This window comes from Podarcis bocagei, assembly GCF_964188305.1.
Source record: "Podarcis bocagei genome assembly, chromosome: 7".
NCBI classification, from domain to species: domain Eukaryota; kingdom Metazoa; phylum Chordata; class Lepidosauria; order Squamata; family Lacertidae; genus Podarcis; species Podarcis bocagei.
The window spans coordinates 91,347,583-91,365,829 of record NC_138132.1 but is presented as its reverse complement, the minus strand read 5'-3'; the positions used below and the strand labels follow the sequence as shown (position 1 = coordinate 91,365,829).

The 18,247-nt window shown below is 43.7% G+C and overlaps 1 protein-coding gene and 1 long non-coding RNA gene across 3 annotated transcripts in view; both read left to right on the top strand.

Annotated features, from left to right (window-relative positions):
- LOC308590801 (small serum protein 2-like) overlaps nt 1-18,247 on the top strand; it is a 113,932-nt gene that overhangs the window by 23,959 nt on the left and 71,726 nt on the right. The gene's annotated exons all lie outside the window — the stretch shown is intronic.
- Nucleotides 1,769-14,882, top strand: LOC308590802. The gene is made up of 6 exons (XR_014009901.1): nt 1,769-1,783; nt 7,787-7,980; nt 8,207-8,372; nt 9,633-9,726; nt 12,073-12,202; nt 13,700-14,882. It is a non-coding gene; the product is annotated as an uncharacterized lncRNA (long non-coding RNA).

The window sequence follows — 18,247 nt, the reverse complement described above, 5'->3', positions numbered from 1 at the left end:
CCAGCAAGCAGGTAAACTTCCTGGGGACGGACTTCCTCCGCATGTGACCAGAGGTGGGTGTGGCCTCACCTGTGCAGGTAATGACAAAAGCACAGGGCAGGCAGCCATCTCTCTCTCTCTCTGCCATCACCTTTCGAAGAAGCAGGATGCCCTCTTGGCTCTCAGCCAAGAGAGGAGAGGGCTATCTTCCTATAAGATAGATTCTAAGTGTATTTTACCTTTTTAAGCCTGTCTGCCGTCTGGGATCATATTGTGAACAGATCGTGAGTAAACTCTTTATACTTTTATAAAGACTGTGTTGTGTCTTGTATTTTAAGAGGGAACAAAGGGGAAATTACCAGAGTAATTATTATAGAGGTTCTAGCGAACCTGTGCACACGTTACCGTTGCGAACTTAAAGGGGAATGTATATAAACTCTGCTGATATTTTGGGAATTTGTTAGCACAAGTTGGATAAGGATATAATTAGTCAATATATCCTCTCCTGCACCCCAGAACATTCCCACAGTTAAGGGGTGATATGATAGCCATGTTCAAATATATAAAAGGATGTCATATAGAGGAGGGAGAAAGGTTGTTTTCTGCTGCTCCAGAGAAGCGGACACGGAGCAATGGATCCAAACTACAAGAAAGAAGATTCCACCTAAACATTAGGAAGAACTTCCTGACAGTAAGAGCTGTTTGACAGTGGAATTTGCTGCCAAGGAGTGTGGTGGAGTCTCCTACTTTGGAGGCCTTTAAGCAGAGGCTTGACAACCATATGTCAGGAGTGCTCTGATGGTGTTTCCTGCTTGGCAGGGGGTTGGACTCGATGGCCCTTGTGGTCTCTTCCAACTCTATGATTCTATGACTCTCCCACCCACTGGACCTCTTGGGGAGGAGGCACATGAAGAAGGGCCTCAGAAGGTGATTGTAGGGTCCGGGTAGTGTCATTGCTTTGGGGGATCAGATCCTTCCCATGGTGGCAGCCAAGAGGCAGAGAAAGGATGAAAGTTCTTACCAAACAATTTATTCAGCAATTCACAAAGCGTGACAAAGGAATGCAGTCTTCCCTAAATAACGGCATTGCTCCAAGTAAAGTCCCCTCCCCTCCAGGTCTCCCCTATTCTATGTCACTCCTGCATCGGCTTATCTGAGCTGTCTGACTCTGCGCTCTCTGTTTTGCTACCCTCGATGCCCACCTGGCCCCAGAAGGGGGGCTGGTCAGGAATCCTTTCTAAGGACACTGAGTCTGTCAGCTGTCTCTCCCCTGGTTCTGCTGCTTCTTCGGCTCTTCCTCTCCCAATATTTCCCAGCTTCTCCCCTCTGCAGCCTCTCAGTTATGCCCTTCTGCAAACCACTGTTCTAAATCTATACTGCCCTCCTGTTCTCAGGTTGGTTCAGGAGAGGGGGGGTCCCCACCATTCCTCCTTAGTCCAGCCCCTGACCGGTAGGAGAGAGTCAGTCCTTGGTATTGTGATCCTGAGCCCTTTAAGGCTGGCACACAGCAACACAAGCAACAGGCAATTCCTGCACTCTTCTCCATCCAAACAAACACTTTTTTTAAAAAAAGGAAAGTAGCCGCTTGTCACTCCCGCATGTGGCTGGCAGGCAGCAAAACTGAACAATTAGAGCAGTGAGCATGACATATACACCCCTTTCCAAAAACTCCTGTCTGGCTAGAGCAGCTGCCTGGCCAGGATGTGGCAAACCAGCCCTGGCACCCCTCCCTGCTTTTCAAAAGCCCCTGCCTACAAGAGAATGTCTCCTGCCCCTTTTTGTTAAGCAGCACAGCAAAGAGAAGGCAAATGGGGACTTCCGGTCGGTGCCAGCGCTTAATGGCGGTCCTACCTCCGAGCTCCGGAGAAGGACTGCTTCGCAAGTTCGGGTCTTACCCGCTACGGCGAGCGGGGGACCCCTAAAATCCCAGGCGCTGAAGCCTGAGAACAAGGAGACTCGGTGGGCACCTTCGCGCCCCCCCGGTACCGTGAAAGAGCCTTTTTAAAGGCTACGGATCGACATCGGGAGAGAGCGCGGTGCTGGGAGTCGCTACCCAGCCTGCGAAGTGAAGCCGCGTCGCCATAAGCGGAGAGCGCCGATTCCTTCCTGAAAAGAAAATTTGGACTGAATTCCCGTGAGTAAGAGCTGGACAATAATCGGGACCCTTTAAAATTTTAGAAATTGGGCTAAAAACGGGGAGATTTAAGCAAAGGAAGTCTGCCTCCCCCCGACTGCATGAAAGTGAAAGCAACGGAACTCTAAACTTGCATCCGTTTAAACCTGCTCTTTGATCATATAAACCGGACATTTAGACCTTTGATCTCCCCTCTAGCAAACAGGGCAGAGGGGAGGTGAATCTGACCAACAACTGCATGATCCATTTGGAGGAAAAAAACCTCTGCTATCTCACCTATTTGAAAGCATGAAACGGTCTGCCTTGTTAGTACACTGAACTGACTTTTTCCTGTGAAGCGAGACTTTGATACAAAGTTTCCACAGTGCCTGATCACTGTATATCATAAGAAGAAACAGTATAAACTGGGCAACTGTGGCAATTTGGAGTTATAAGTTTTTAGCAACATTGACTTTGACTGTGTTAATCTCCTTCTTTTTTACATCTTGGACTGTCTCCTTTGTTTTTGTATTTGGAAATCCTGTTCTATGGCCATTTTGATTTGCTCCCTCTAGAGGATAAAGTAAAACTTGACGGCCTAAGACAGTGGAATTTTCCAAGGGAGAATAATCCCGTGGGAATTGACCTTGACATGAGTGGCCCACAAGAAGAGATAGTTACAAGAGCCAAGATCAAGCAACAACAACAACAACAGCTGCAGCTGCAACAGGCAAAGAAAAGAGGCTCAATTTCAGGCGCAACAGCCGGATCAGCAGGAACAACAGGACAAGACAAAGGAGCAGCCGTCTCTATGGAAGCTGTGACAGAGGCCTTGCTCAAGATAAACCAAACTCTGGAGTCTTTGACAAAACAGACTTCAGAGAACACACAAAAATTAACAGAAATATCAGCAAGATTAAACCAGAATACAGAATCTATAAATAAATTGGTGGAGGAAAACGCCACCACGCGCCAAATTGCCGAAGAGGCAAAAGCCACTGCCGGAGAGACACAGGAGAAATTAGAGCCACTTGCCAAGAAGGTCTATGAGCATGATGCAACTTTGGCCTTGTGGGAGTTACAGAGGAAAGAGAGAAATTTAAAATTAAGACTGATTCCGGAGAATGAAAGAGACAACCTTGTGGAATATTTGACACGGGAGTTTGTGGATTGCTGGGACCTTGAGGAAGACGAATTTAAAATTACGACTGCCTTTAGACTGGGTAAAAAGCAAGATAGAAAGACACCGAGAGACTGTTTGATTACATTCAGATCCAAGGAGGAAAGAGATAAAATATTAGGACTACACTTTGAAAAGGCCTTGCAAATTGGAAATTCAGCTGTACAGATCTTTAAAGACATCCCAAAATACATTTTGGATTTAAGAAACTTCTACAAGGACTTGGTTCTTTTGTTAAAGAAAAATTCTATCCGTTTCAGGTGGGAGTTCCCACAAGGACTGTCATTCGACTATAAGGCAAAGAAAGTGAAAATAAAGACAATTCAAGATAAAGACAAATTTTTGGCAAGATATCAGGAGGACCTACAGAAGGGGACTGTGGACGTACTTGCAGAACAGAGGAGAGCACTGGATATCCTGAATCTCTCGTTTGGACAAAAACCACCACCATCAGAAGAAGAGCAACAACTTGGAGCTGTTGGAGGAGTCTTAAGAAAATAACAAGATGGCTTTGCAATTCCTTAGTTGGAATTGTAATGGACTGAATGGGCCTTTGAAGAGAAGACAAGTATTTCATATTTTGAATAGAGAACAACTGGACTTGATATGTCTACAAGAAACTCACATAACTAGAGCCCACAGGAGATTACTCACAAATAAAAGGCTAGGACAAGAATTTATCTCATCAGACAAAGTTAAGAAGAGAGGAGTGGTAATATATGTGAAGGAGAAATGGGCTCCAAAAATGATATTCAAAGATGAACAAGGGAGATATTTGGCTGTGGAGATACAAGTACAAGGAGAAAAACTTCTAGTTGTTGGAATTTATGCACCAAATGAAGGCAAATCTGACTTCTTTAAGAGACTTCATGAAACTTTGACGGACTATCTGGATTACAATATGATAATCATGGGAGACATGAATGGCGTGGTCTCCACTAATATGGACAAGGCACAAAGACTAACAGTCACTAAAGAAGGGAGACTCCCTAAGACTTTTTTCGAAATGACAGAAAATATGGACTTGATAGACATTTGGAGAACAAGGAACCCTCTGGAGAGAGAGGGAAACTTTTTCTCCCAAGCAATGATGACCTGGACCAGAATTGACCAAATCTGGGTTACTAGTGGACTGGCTCCAAAGATTAAGAAAGTGGAAATCTGCCCAAAAACTTGCTCCGACCATAACGCCGTGAAGATGGAGATGAAACTCACAATAACTGGTCAATTTAGATGGAGAATGAATGACACCCTCTTTCGAGATAAGGAGATTCTCACGAAGGCCCAAAAGACCCTAAAAGACTATTTTGAAATAAATTTGAGGACCGACGTGGAGAAAAGAGTGATCTGGGACGCAAGTAAAGCTGTTATGAGAGGATTTTTGATTCAACAAAATTCAATAAAGAGGAAAAAACAAACTGAGAAAAAAGAGAAGATTTTGGAAATGATAAAGGAAGGAGAGAGGAAATTAAGAACAAAACCAAAGTCTCAGGACATCTTAAGAGAGATCAAGTTATATCAAACACAATATATGGAATTGATGAACCAAGAGATTGAATGGAAGATAAAGCAAATGAAGCAAAAGACTTTTGAATCAGCAAATAAATGTGGTAAACTTTTGGCTTGGCAACTGAAGAAAAGGCAGAAATTAAATACAGTTACAAGCCTAGAGGTGGATGGAAAGAACATATCTAAACCCAATGAAATTAGAAATTGCTTTTTAAGTTATTTTAAAAAACTTTACACTCAAGGCCCGCAAAATGAAGAAGATATAGATAAATTCCTTGGAAGATATGGACTACGAAACATCTCTCATCAAAGTAAGATGGATTTGAACCAGAGAATCTCAGATCAAGAGATAGAGGCTGCCATTCAGAATATGCAATTGGGCAAATCTCCGGGACCAGATGGACTGACTTCCAGATACTACAAATCGCTGAAGGAATGGCTGACTCAACCACTAAGAGAAGTTTGTAATGAGATTCTTGAGGGAAAAAGGGCACCTGAATCGTGGAAAGAGGCATATATTTCACTCATACCAAAGTCAGAGACTGAAAAGACCCAACTTAAGAACTACCGCCCAATATCACTGCTTAATGTGGATTACAAAATTTTTGCAGACATTTTGGCAAAAAGATTTAAAAGAGTCTTGATGGAGAAGATTCATAGAGACCAAGCAGGCTTTCTCCCTAATAGACACCTAGCAGATAATGTAAGGAATGTAATAGACATTTTGGAAAAGCTAGAGGTGAATATAAACACTAAAGCAGTATTGATCTTTGTGGATGCGGAGAAAGCCTTTGATAATATTTCTTGGAGTTTTATGAGGAAGAATCTTCATGGGATGGGGGTAGGCCAGGGTTTTGAGAATGGTATGGCTGCAATATATTCTGAACAAAAAGCTAAACTGATTGTAAATAATGTTGTGACTGAGGAACTTAAGATAGAAAAAGGAACACGACAGGGGTGCCCAATTTCCCCATTACTTTTTATTTCAGTTCTGGAGGTGTTACTGAACATGATAAGAAATGACCAGCAGGTCAAAGGTGTGCAGGTCGGAGCTAAACAGTATAAGTTAAGAGCGTATGCAGATGACCTAGTATTGACTTTGCAAGAGCCAAACACTAGTACGAAAAAGGTCCTAGAAATAATACAACAATTTGGCCAGGTAGCTGGATTTAAGTTGAATAAGCAAAAAACTAAAGTTTTAGGGAAAAATCTAACAGATATGGAAAAGGAGAAATTTCAAGAGGAAACAGGTTTGACTGTGGTCAAGAAGGTGAAATACCTAGGGGTTTATTTAACATCTAAGAATGCGAATTTGTATAAGGACAACTATGAAAAATGTTGGTCAGAAATTAAAAAAGATCTAGAAATATGGTCAAATTTGAAACTGTCAATGTTAGGCCGAATTGCAGTAATTAAAATGAATGTATTGCCTAGAATGTTATTTTTGTTCCAGACCTTGCAGATTCTTGACAAGATGGAATGTTTTAAGAGGTGGCACAAAGACATCTCGAAATTTGTCTGGCAGGGCAAAAAGCCCCGAATTAAATTTAAAATATTGACTGACGCTAAAGAAAGAGGGGGTTTTGCCCTGCCGGACCTAAAATTGTATTATGAGGCAGCAGCTTTTTGCTGGCTGAAAGAATGGATGCTCCTCGAGAACACGGACATCTTGGATCTGGAAGGTTTCAATAATGCTTTCGGTTGGCATGCATATCTTTGGTATGATAAAGTTAACAGCACCTTTAAAAATCACATTGTTAGAAAAGCATTATTTAATGTTTGGATAAGATATAAAGATCTATTGGAAAATAAAACCCCTAGATGGGTGTCACCAGTGGAGGCTAAAGCAGTGAAGAAACTCAATATGGAGGTCGGATGGCCGAAGTATTGGGAGATCTTAGAACAGGATGGAGATAAATTCAAACTACAAAGTCAGGAGAAATTGAAGCATAAAGTAGAAAATTGGTTCCAATATCGCCAAATAATGGAATTTTTTAAACAGGATAGGAAAATCGGTTTCCAGGTGGAAAAATCAAAACTAGAGACTGAACTGTTAGAACCCAATACTAAGAATTTATCTAGAATGTACAACTTGTTGTTGAAATGGAACACACAGGATGAAACAGTTAAATCGGCTATGATTAAGTGGGCTCAGGATGTTGGACATAACATTATGTCAGCTGACTGGGAATGGTTATGGAACACCGGTATTAAATTTACGGCATGTAATGCCTTAAAGGAAAACATTATGAAGATGGTTTACAGGTGGTACATGACCCCAGTCAAACTGGCAAAAATCTATCATTTGCCCGACAATAAATGTTGGAAGTGTAAAGAGACTGAAGGTACTTTCTATCACCTTTGGTGGACATGCCCGAAGATAAAGGCCTTTTGGGAAATGATCTATAATGAAATGAAAAAGGTACTTAAATGTACCTTTTCTAAAAAACCAGAGGCCTTCCTCTTGGGCATTGTCGGCCAATTGGTGACAAAGAAAGATAGAACTTTCTTTATGTATGCCACAACAGCAGCAAGAATACTTATCGCAAAGTATTGGAAGACACAAGATTTACCCACTCTGGAAGAATGGCAGATGAAAGTGATGGACTATATGACACTGGCCGAGATGACAGGCAGAATCCGTGATCAACGAAAAGAGACGGTGGAAGAAGAATGGAGAAAATTTAAAAGTTATCTTAAGGACTACTATAAACTTAATGAATGCTAAAATGTTGTGGTTTCCAGAAGCAAAAGGGTACAGGGATACAAGGTTAGACTATAAAAGAGACTAAGATGACAGAGATTAGAAAGTAACAACTGGGAGTTGCTTGTTGAATTATGGACATTGGGATGCAGAGAGGGGGGGTATGGGGAAGTTCAAGAAAAGAGGTTTATGAAAATATGTTTGAAACTATACATGTATGTCTGTCACTTTTTGTGTTTGTTTGTTTTTCTTAAAAATGTTGTAAAACCAATAAAAATTTTATAAAAAAAAAAAAGAGAAGGCAAATGGGAATGATACCTTTCAGGTCTCCCACTTTTTCAAAAGGCAGCCCAAGCAGGGGAAGTGAAATGGCCTCAACACTTCTCCCACCCTTTGGGATGATGCAAAAGGATGCCCAGGCTTCCAAGAGAGTTGACACTGCTGCAAACCGTAGGAAGGAAAAACAAAGAAGCTGTGATCCTACTTCTGCTAATGGTAAGACATGCTGGACATTTTCTCCTCTCCCTGAAGAAATTCAATGAAATCCCACTTTCTCTGCCCATAAATAAGCTGGAGGAGTTTTAAAGACTGTTGCTCAAAGCTCTGTTTCAAATATTCCTGAAGAGGCTTCTGTTGCCATTCTTCAAAATGAACACAAACTAAAGTCTGAAGCAAATATTTTCTTCTCGTTAACTTTTTTTATTTATTTTTGACACATTAGTACACCAGAACTGCAACATGAAGGAGGCATCTCCTCAGCTTCATCTCTGGCCCCATATCTGCATACATTTGGGAGGCAGATTCCCTGGAGTCACTTGCAAGGAACAGCCCTTGGAGAAGCAGCTGTGTCTTAGCCGGAAGGATTTGTGCATCGAAAAGCCAGGATGGTAAGCAGAATAGTAATAATAATAATAATAATAATAATAATAATAATAATAATAATAATAATAATAATAATATGCCACCCATCTGGATTGTCCCAGCCACTCTGAGCGCCTTACAACAAATTATGGTTTTATGTGTTAGTGTATCCAACAGTTTCTTACAATTGGATCTTGTAAAATGCTGGAAAAGTTGCAGTGGAAAGGCAGATTTACACGGATCAGCAGCGAAAGGATAAGGTGCTTGAACGTTTCTCTGTCCTCTTTGACCTTTGGACCATCTACTGTCTGCCCTGCATTCATCCTGTGCCTGCAGACCTTTCATGGTTTCCTGATGGTTTCTTTGGAGCTTTGCAGAGGATTGGTTTGGTTTTTTAAATAAAAACTAGATTTTAGAAGTAGGCTTCTGAAAACCTTTACAAATGAAGTTAACTAGCATAACATTTCTGAGTGCAGAATTCATTTTTTCTTGGGAGGGGAGTCACAAACAAACCCAACACAGATTCTGGGTATTTTGGAGTGGTAATTCTGTGCCATTTTTTAAAAATGCTCAGTCTCTCAGTATTAGCCTCAACACAAGTTTGCAGAGGCCCAGTTTGAGGGCCGGAGTGGGGGCAATTCAGAGACCTGGGGCAGCAGCTGCGGCTGCCCAGAGGACTCCCAAGGAGAGGGGAGAAGAGAGGAGGCTGAGGGAACCCTCCACAAGGGAGGGGTGAGGGGCTACCGGCTCTGCAGAAAAGAGGTGACATAACTGGGCTCCTGAGCCCCACAGGAGTCTACAGAAAGAATGTAGTTGGTCAAGGGAGCCATGGACTCAAAAAGGCTGAAAACCGCTGCTCTAGCCAATTATCCCAAACTGTCTTTGACGCTGAAAAAAACACACACAACCACAGTATAGCTCAACTCTTGTTTCTTGGGTAGCTCACTGACAGTGCCAGAATGAGGGTGGTGTAGGCGGTTCCCACACCCAGGTCTCTAAGCTGAGCGGGTGAAACGTATTAATAATAAAACCTATATTTATACGGGTACCTACTCAAAGTTAAACCCTGGGTTATTGAGTTGCTGCAGCTATGACATATCACACTTGAGAGCATGTGCTGAATGGAAGGCAGGAGGCAGGAGGATGCCAAATGAATCTTTGGGGCGCCAAATTTTGTCCTCGCTCCGGGCGCCATATTCCTAAAGTCTGCCCCTGCCATTGAGTGTGATGCCTTTTTGTGCATCTCAATGGAGCTGAAGTTCCTCCTCCTTGTGCTTGTTTTTCAGAAAGATCTCCTCAGCCTGACTGTCCTCTGTTTCAGCCTGGCTTCCTGCTGTGGATTCTGCTTCCAAGAAGTGCATAAAATAAGGGTTAGAAATGGTAAGGCTACAGTGGGTGACTACCCGTTCCTTTTGTTAGGGTGATTGCTGGCCAGTGGTCCTTAAGGGCCCATGTGGGGTGGTCAGTTTACTAAAGACAGTCCTCTATCTGGAGGGGGTCAGGGGCAGTTCTCTAGATGAAGAAGCCCTCTTTTGGAAGCAATGGCTGGTCCAAGATCAGTTCAAAGAAAAATTAGAGCAGGGGCCCTGAAGTTGCTCACCAACAATGAGCACCTAGGAAGCCAACCGGTTAGCCATACATATACATTGCACCTATACATATACAATAGCAGGTGCAAAGTTTGTGCAAATCTGTGCCCTCTGTTAGTAATGTCTTTCCTCTTTTTTGTGATCCATTAGTGGCCACTCATTGATATCTCTTTAGAGGAGCAAACTGTTAGATCAGGGGTCAGCAAACTTTTTCAGCTGTGGGCCGGTCCATCGTCCCTCAGACCATGTGGTGGGCCGGACTGTATTTTGAAAAAAAATATGAACAAATTCCTATGCCCCACAAATAACCCAGAGATTCATTTCAAATAAAAGGACACATTCTACTCATGTAAAAAGACGCTGGTTCCTGGACCATCCACAGGCCAGAGTGAGAAGGCAATTGGGCCCCGGGCCTTAGGTTGCCGACCCCTGTGTTAGATGGTTTCCTGTTGATAAAGAGATGCCCTTGAATGTGCCAAGGTCAAAGGCAGTGTCCCTCTGAACAGCACTCCACGCCACCCAGTGCAGGCATGGGGGGGGGGAGCGAGGGGTGAAGGACAAATGAAGCCCACCCAGCCCCCGCCAGAGTGACACCAGCCCCAAGTGGCATGGCTGTTGCACCCCCCTCCCCAGTTCCGAACCTTGTGAGGCTCACACAAGGCTGGGATTGAAGGGCGCATGGTTGCCGCGTCCCCGCACCCCCTCCCTGAGCAGCCTTGCAAAGCTCGGATCGAGGGAGGGTGGCACAAGAAGGGCGCAACAGCCATGGCATGCTGGGGGGCCTGCACTGGGGCACCTGCTTCACACCCCTTCAGAAACCTGCGCCCAGGGCCAGCGCCCCTCTGGCTCTTCAATCTGCAGAGTTCATTTTATTTATTTATTTAGAGAGAGAGAGCGTGCAAGTTTTTAGCATTTGTAGAAACTGAGATCAACATGTCCGCAGATGTATTAATCATTTTATTCCTTGCTGGGGTCCTTTTGGAGAAAGGATTAGATATAAACAAAATAAAAAATAAAATAAAATGATATGCAGGTGCTATTCTCATCATTTTTAAAAAAGTGAAAAGCTTACCTACTCCTACCTTTCAGTTATTTATTTTATTTGGAGTATTTGCTTTGCTCTCATCTCTCTCTTGAAAAAAATCCTATGGACATCAGTAGGAGTTCCTATCTCCAAGTCTCTCTTTTCCCCCATAGATCACTTTATTTTGGTCATTCCATTGCCTGCTGGTAGGTGGAGGGGCTTGGTGGAACCTTGACCAGTTAGGCAAGAGTGGGAGATGGATGAGGTCCCCCCTGCACAATTCTTTAAGGTGCCAGATATTCTCCCCATGTCTCTTTGTGACTATGGCCTGGTTCAGATGCTCAGTGGCCCTGGCAGGATTGCCTGTGTCTGAGGCCACTGCCATTTGCACATGCTCACATCATCTTGGAAACATGGCTCTGTGAATGCAACTGCATATCTCAGCCCCACGGAGGCCTGAGGATTCTCCTCATGAGGCTCCATGCTCCCTCAGATGGGGCAAACAAAGGAGCATGTGAGATATTTGTGCAACAGGCATCATTTTGAATACAGTTATCTTGTGTCTGGTTTCCCTGTTTGATGCTAACATGATAAAAAAGCAACAACAGCTCCATAAAGGAAGCAGCGGAAAGTTTCTTTCTTGTTTCCTTTTCAAACAAAGAAGCTCGTCTTATTTCTCTAGCAAGTGTCCTTCATGCATTCCATGACAGTATCTGTTTCACAGGTTAAGCCTGGGAATGTGAGAGCTATTGTGTAGATTCCTGGTGACATAAGCCTTCTTTCATGAAACCCATTTCCCTTGCCTTAAAATTCCCTGGTGTCCAGGGGATTCCCGACACTGAGAGCATGTTATATATAAAAAATAGCTAGTAAATCATTGCATCACATAGCAAGGAAGTGTATACGCTGTGTTTAGAACCCCACAACCTGATTCCCTTTTGCCTATCAGGTGTTTAGTGGGGTGCATCTGAAAGGGGGAAAAGGTTTGACTTTGTGCAAAGTGTGCAATTACCGTACATTTCCTGGGTAATTACATTTCCTGGGTTTCATTGATACTTGGAGGTTGATGCTATTGCCAAGGAGATTGGTGGGATTTCTTCTCCCCCACCCCAGGTGAACTCCTGCGTCCAAGTGAGTGTACGGATATATATGACGGGAGCCAGCATCCATTAGGAACTGCCTGGAATACAGCTGAGTGCATGCGATGTGAATGCAAGGAAGGAGGAATGGAATGCTGTGCCAGGTAGGCAAAAACCCTGAGTGGGATTGGATTCATTCACCCTTTTGAAAGTAGGGTATTAGGAGTAGAAGCAGCGGCCCCTCTCTCCCGCTGCACATAGGGCAGGGCCTTTAGAAGTGGGAGATCAACAGTAGGTAGCTCCAGAACCAGCTAATTTTAGCTTTGCCTCCATGTTGCTTCCTGCTGAGTTTTGCTGAGATGAAGGAGGAGGAAGCTGCCAAGGCAGTGCCACCCCTGGACTGATTTGCAAGTAGGCAGGCAGGTTTGGTCAGACTGAGGTGGGTGGGTCAGGGCATTTGCCCTAATGGACCAGCCTCCACCAGGCAGGGCAAAGAGCAGTTGGAAGGAGAGCTTGTAGCCTCTGTAGGCGGGTGGAGATTTCTGCCATCATTTGAGAGGGTAGCACATGCCCAGCTCTGACGATAATTCTGCATATGGATCCAAATAGTTCCTTCCTTAGTATTCCTCAAAAAAGAAACAACAAGCCCTGATACCCTCAGCATCATAGGAAGCTGCCTTATACAGAGTCAGACCATTGGTCCATTTACAGTGCTCAGCACTGTCTGCTGTGATTGGCACTGGCTTTGCAGGGTTTCAGGCAGGGGCCCAGGTAGGCTGGCCCTCCCTGGAGAACCCCACAACCTCTTTTAGTGCTCAGCTCTGCTCCAGAAAGTACAAAGAGGGGTCTGAGCACAGTGCAGAGTCACTTTGCCTCACCATTGCAGGATAGTCCCTGGCCCTAAGCTAGTTGGGACTGTGTAGTTGACCGCCAACACTATGAATTGGAACCAGAAACAAACTGGAAGCCAATGCAACTGATGTAAGACCAGTATAACATGGTCTTAAAGACATACAGTACACCAGAAAGCAAAGCAACTGTTGCCTTTTGTCCAAAGCTGCAGTTTCTGAACATTCTCCCAGGGCAGCTCCAGGGAAAGCATGTTGTAGTCATTGAGCCAGGAGATGATGAGGTGATACAGGAATGGATGCAGGTGGTACATCAGCTGCAGGTGGGCAAAATGCTCCTGGCCACACCAGCCACCCAGGCATGCAGGAGCATTGCCGAATCCAGGAGCACTCCCCAAACTCTCTTGATAGACAGGGATGGGGAACTTTAAGATTGGGGGTCAAATGTGACCCTGCAGTTCTCTCTTTCTGGCCCTCAGGACCCTGGCAAGGCCATGGCTCATCCTGGTCATGTCCTGTACTCCTTTCAAGTGATGTTGCCTCTCTGAAATGGGACTTTGTTGTCTGGAAAGAGAAAAGTTCTGGCTTCTGCCTGGCTGGAACATAGCCTGTGATACAAAAGAAAGAGCCCCATCCTTTGCTCTGCGCACTTTAGCCTCCACTAACTTGTGCCCCTCCCCAAGTTGCCCATTGGGGAATGCAGCCCTCAACTTGAAAAGGATTCTTCACCCTGTTGTAAATCCTTATTAAGTATCTTTATGAAAAGGTGGTCCATAAATGATTTAAAAATAGAATTTTTCTTTTTCTTTTCAGATATGGTGGCATTCTAGATGTTGTAGGATGCAAAGCAGTGATTGATCCAGAAACGTGCCAGTATAAGTTATATAAGCTTGATGACCCCACAACGCTGTGTGCCTATTAATTTCCAGAGGGTCCTGGCAGTGTCCTCCCTGGGAGTTCACTCTCTTTTGAGGTGGCCTCTGGACAGACCCACTTTGGGGACTGTTTTAAGCCTCGCCTTCCATGTGTCTCACCTGCCGAACAGCGAAACAAGGGACCGGCTTGAATTTCATATTAACTTAATGCTTGCTAAATGCTAAAACAACAGCAGCAGATTCTCACTCCCAGTAGAGAACATAAGTGATCTTCAGTTGTGGGGATGGCTTTCAACCCAAGAGCCACATCCCCTCCACACAGGGCCAGTGGGGGGGGGGCAGAGGGACAAAGTTGGTGCAGCAATAGATGTGAACCTGACCTTTGTACCACAGGCTACATTCCAGTTCCACAAATCTAGGGTGTCTCCCCCATCTTCCCCACATATCTCTCTGAACAATACGGTTCAGAATCACATTCTTGCAGATCAAAGCATTTGAGGAGGGGGCAGAGCAGGGCCAGAGAGGGTGTGGCCTGAGAAGGAGACAGGATTCGGGGAGATCCTGACATGGGATGGATAGCGAGGCCTCCAGGGTTGCCTGGATCCCCCAGGCCTGCAGACCCACCACCACCACCTAAGGAACACTGACACCATTGGTTACCAGATATAAAAGATAAAAAGACTTTATCACAGAAGAACATCTTGGAAACATTTTCAACTACAGTAGTCTGACTAGGAAAAACTGGCAGGCACATGTTAGGATACCTACAGCAAGTTCCTTTGCATGTTTACTTTGAAGTAAGTCCCCTCTGTTCCTTGTGGTGGAAGTGAAGAGAGTTGGACCTGGTTTCACAGCTCTCTGTGCAGAAGAGCACATTCCTCTGCGGCCTACCCGCATGCCCGATGCCCTCCTGTTTCTTTGCTACCGGAATAAAACAACTTGATTTGTAATTCAAGGCAGCCTTCACAACCTCCAATCTGTGTTGTAGTTAGCAATAAATATGGAGGAGGGGAAGTCAGGTAAAAGCCAAACTTGCTCTGTTGTTTCAGCTGTAGCAGGAGAATGAAAGCAAATCCCCACCCTATAGTTAAAGCACATTCAATGCACACAGCTGCCCCCCCCCCAAGAATCCTGGGAACTGTAGTTCCCCCCCTCACGGAGCTATACAGTAGGACATTGGAAAAGAAGCAAAGAAAATAAAGGGACTGTCTGGATGCTGTTATGTTTCTCATTTATATAGTGAACGAATAAAAGCTAATGTTCACACTGCTCTCCATTGATATCTTTTCTTTAAAATGTTACTGTCATTTGATAGTTTCATCACTGCAGCTATTTTCCATGCTGTTTATTCCATGAATAATCAAGAGTCACACCAAACATATTTTAGTTTCACACAATAATTTGTGGATTTTAATTCATTACATTTATCCATTAATCCATATCCTTGTCTTTCAAAATATCCAGATTGCATGCTTCAGGATCATAGAATCATAGAATCATAGAATCATAGAGTTGGAAGAGACCACAAGGGCCATCGAGTCCAACCCCCTGCCAAGCAGGAAACACCATCAGAGCACTCCTGACATATGGTTGTCAAGCCTCTGCTTAAAGACCTCCAAAGTAGGAGACTCCACCACACTCCTTGGCAGCAAATTCCACTGTCGAACAGCTCTTACTGTCAGGAAGTTCTTCCTAATGTTTAGGTGGAATCTTCTTTCTTGTAGTTTGGATCCATTGCTCCGTGTCCGCTTCTCTGGAGCAGCAGAAAACAACCTTTCTCCCTCCTCTATGTGACATCCTTTTATATATTTGAACATGGCTATCATATCACCCCTTAACCTCCTCTTCTCCAGGCTAAACATGCCCAGCTCCCTTAGCCGTTCCTCATAAGGCATCGTTTCCAGGCCTTTGACCATTTTGGTTGCCCTCCTCTGGACACGTTCCAGTTTGTCAGTGTCCTTCTTGAACTGTGGTGCCCAGAACTGGACACAGTACTCCAGGTGGGGTCTGACCAGAGCAGAATACAGTGACACTATTACTTCCCTTGATCTAGATGCTATACTCCTATTGATGCAGCCCAGAATTGCATTGGCTTTTTTAGCTGCCGCGTCACACTGTTGGCTCATGTCAAGTTTGTGGTCAACCAAGACTCCTAGATCCTTTTCACATGTACTGCTCTCAAGCCAGGTGTCACCCATCTTGTATTTGTGCCTCTCATTTTTTTGCCCAAGTGCAATACTTTACATTTCTCCCTGTTAAAGTTCATCTTGTTTGTTTTGGCCCAGTGCTCTAATCTGTCAAGGTCGTTTTGAAGTGTGATCCTGTCCTCTGGGGTGTTAGCCACCACTCCCAGTTTGGTGTCATCTGCAAATTTGATCAGGATGCCCTTGAGTCCATCATCCAAGTCGTTGATAAAGATGTTGAATAAGACCGGGCCCAAGACAGAACCCTGTGGCACCCCACTAGTCACTCTTCTCCAGGATGAAGAGGAACCATTGATGAGCACCCTTTGGGTTCGGTCAGTCAGCCAGTTACAAATCCACTGAGTGGTAGCATAGTCAAGACTGCATTTTACCAGCTTCTTTGTAAGAATATCATGGGGCACCTTGTCGAATGCCTTGCTCATATCAAGGTAGGCTACATCCACTGTGTTCCTTTCATCTACCAGGCTTGTAATTCTGTCAAAAAACGAGATCAGGTTAGTCTGACATGACTATTTTTTCAGAAATCCATGCTGACTATTGGTGATCACAGCATTCCTTTCTAGGTGCTCACAGACTGTTTGCTTAATGATCTGCTCTGAGGCAAAGAAGGCATTGAGGAGTTTAGCCCTTTCTTTGTCCCCTGTTTGCATTTCACCATCTTCTCCTCTGAGTGACCCCACTGTTTCTTTGTTCTTCCTTTTGCTACGGACATACCCATAAAAGCCTTTTTTGTTGCTTTTAACCTCTCTAGCAAGCCTGAGTTCATTCTGTGCTTTAGCTTTTCTGACTTTGTGTCTACATGTGCTGGCTATTTGTTTGAATTCCTCTTTGGTGGTTTCCCCCCTTTTCCATTTTTTTGTACACTTGCATTTTTTTGCACACAACAAAATGCCAGGGAGTGAGGATGAAAAGGATGGGGTGAAGTTTTATGACAGACAAGCTAACAGAAGCTAATTATAGTGGTACCTCAGGTTACAGATGCTTCCGGTTACAAACTCCGCTAACCCAGAAATAGTACCTCGGGTTAAGAACTTTGCTTCAGGATGAGAACAGAAATCGTGCTCTGGTGGCGCGGCGGCAGCAGGAGGCCCCATTAGCTAAAGTGGTAGATCAGGTTAAGGACAGTTTCAGGGTAAGAATGGACCTCCAGAACAAATTAAGTTCTTAACCCAAGGTGCAGGGAATGGTTTTACCAAGACTCTCCAATTACAGTGCTTTGGGGAATGATATGGAAGCAACATATCAGAAAAGAGTACAAAACTATGGTGTGTGTATGAAGTGAATCCTTTTTTATCCTCCCACAATTCAACTTTAAAGGCACTTGGCACAACCACCCTGCCCCATCCTGCCCAGCACAGCTGTCTGAAATCTGGCAGATTTCATACCCTTAGAATTCCATCCATTTGCAAATTCCATCCATTTCTGCTAAAACATTTTTAAAAGTCATAGGCTGTTATCCTTTTTAAATAAACTTTAACTTTAATTAATTTATATAGTTTTAAAAAATAGTTATATACTGCAGTTTCATTTTTAAAAACTTAAATTAGTTTACAACACACACACACATACACACATTCCCATCAGTTTTGCCTTGTACAATATAGTTTTGTATGTTATCTTTGGTAACAATTTTGTATGTTATTTTTGTAGATGTGGCACATAGAAGTGCGTCATCTAAATTTGTGTTTCTACAACACAAAGTTAGATGACTCACTCCTTTTCACCACGTTGCATTTGAAAAGGTTAATAAGTTAAGTTCATATTAAAATGTAAAACGACTCAAATTTCTTCCCCATCCACATAAGAGGAGAGTGTTCCGCCTGTGCTCCAGTAATTCACATAGTACCTTGAATTAGCCTCTCAGACTTTTTCTGGTTATATAAATGTGGTGGATAGTTAACTGGCATTATCACACAGAACTGCTTTAAGAGCAGTATTTCTTACTTAGTTTCACTAAGGTCTCCTTTGATGTGGTTTGCATAGAATTTTTGTAAAGGTTTTGATGGTAGTGCAAATTTATTTGGTCTGGCTCGAGTGGGCTTCAAAATTGCTCAAACATTGCCAGATACTTCCAGCAAAAGAACGTTAGGCATGTTTTGTTCCAATTAATGAGGCATTAAGATTGATGGGAGAGGTAATTAAGGTACAAGTCTATAGGTTCTTGAATGCTGCTTAAGCAATTAGCATCCCCAAGGAACACAATCTGAACAGGAAATCTCCTTCCATGTAGAAGGCAAAAGTCCTCAACCTTCCTGGGCTGTGAAGGCCCATAGATAAAGATC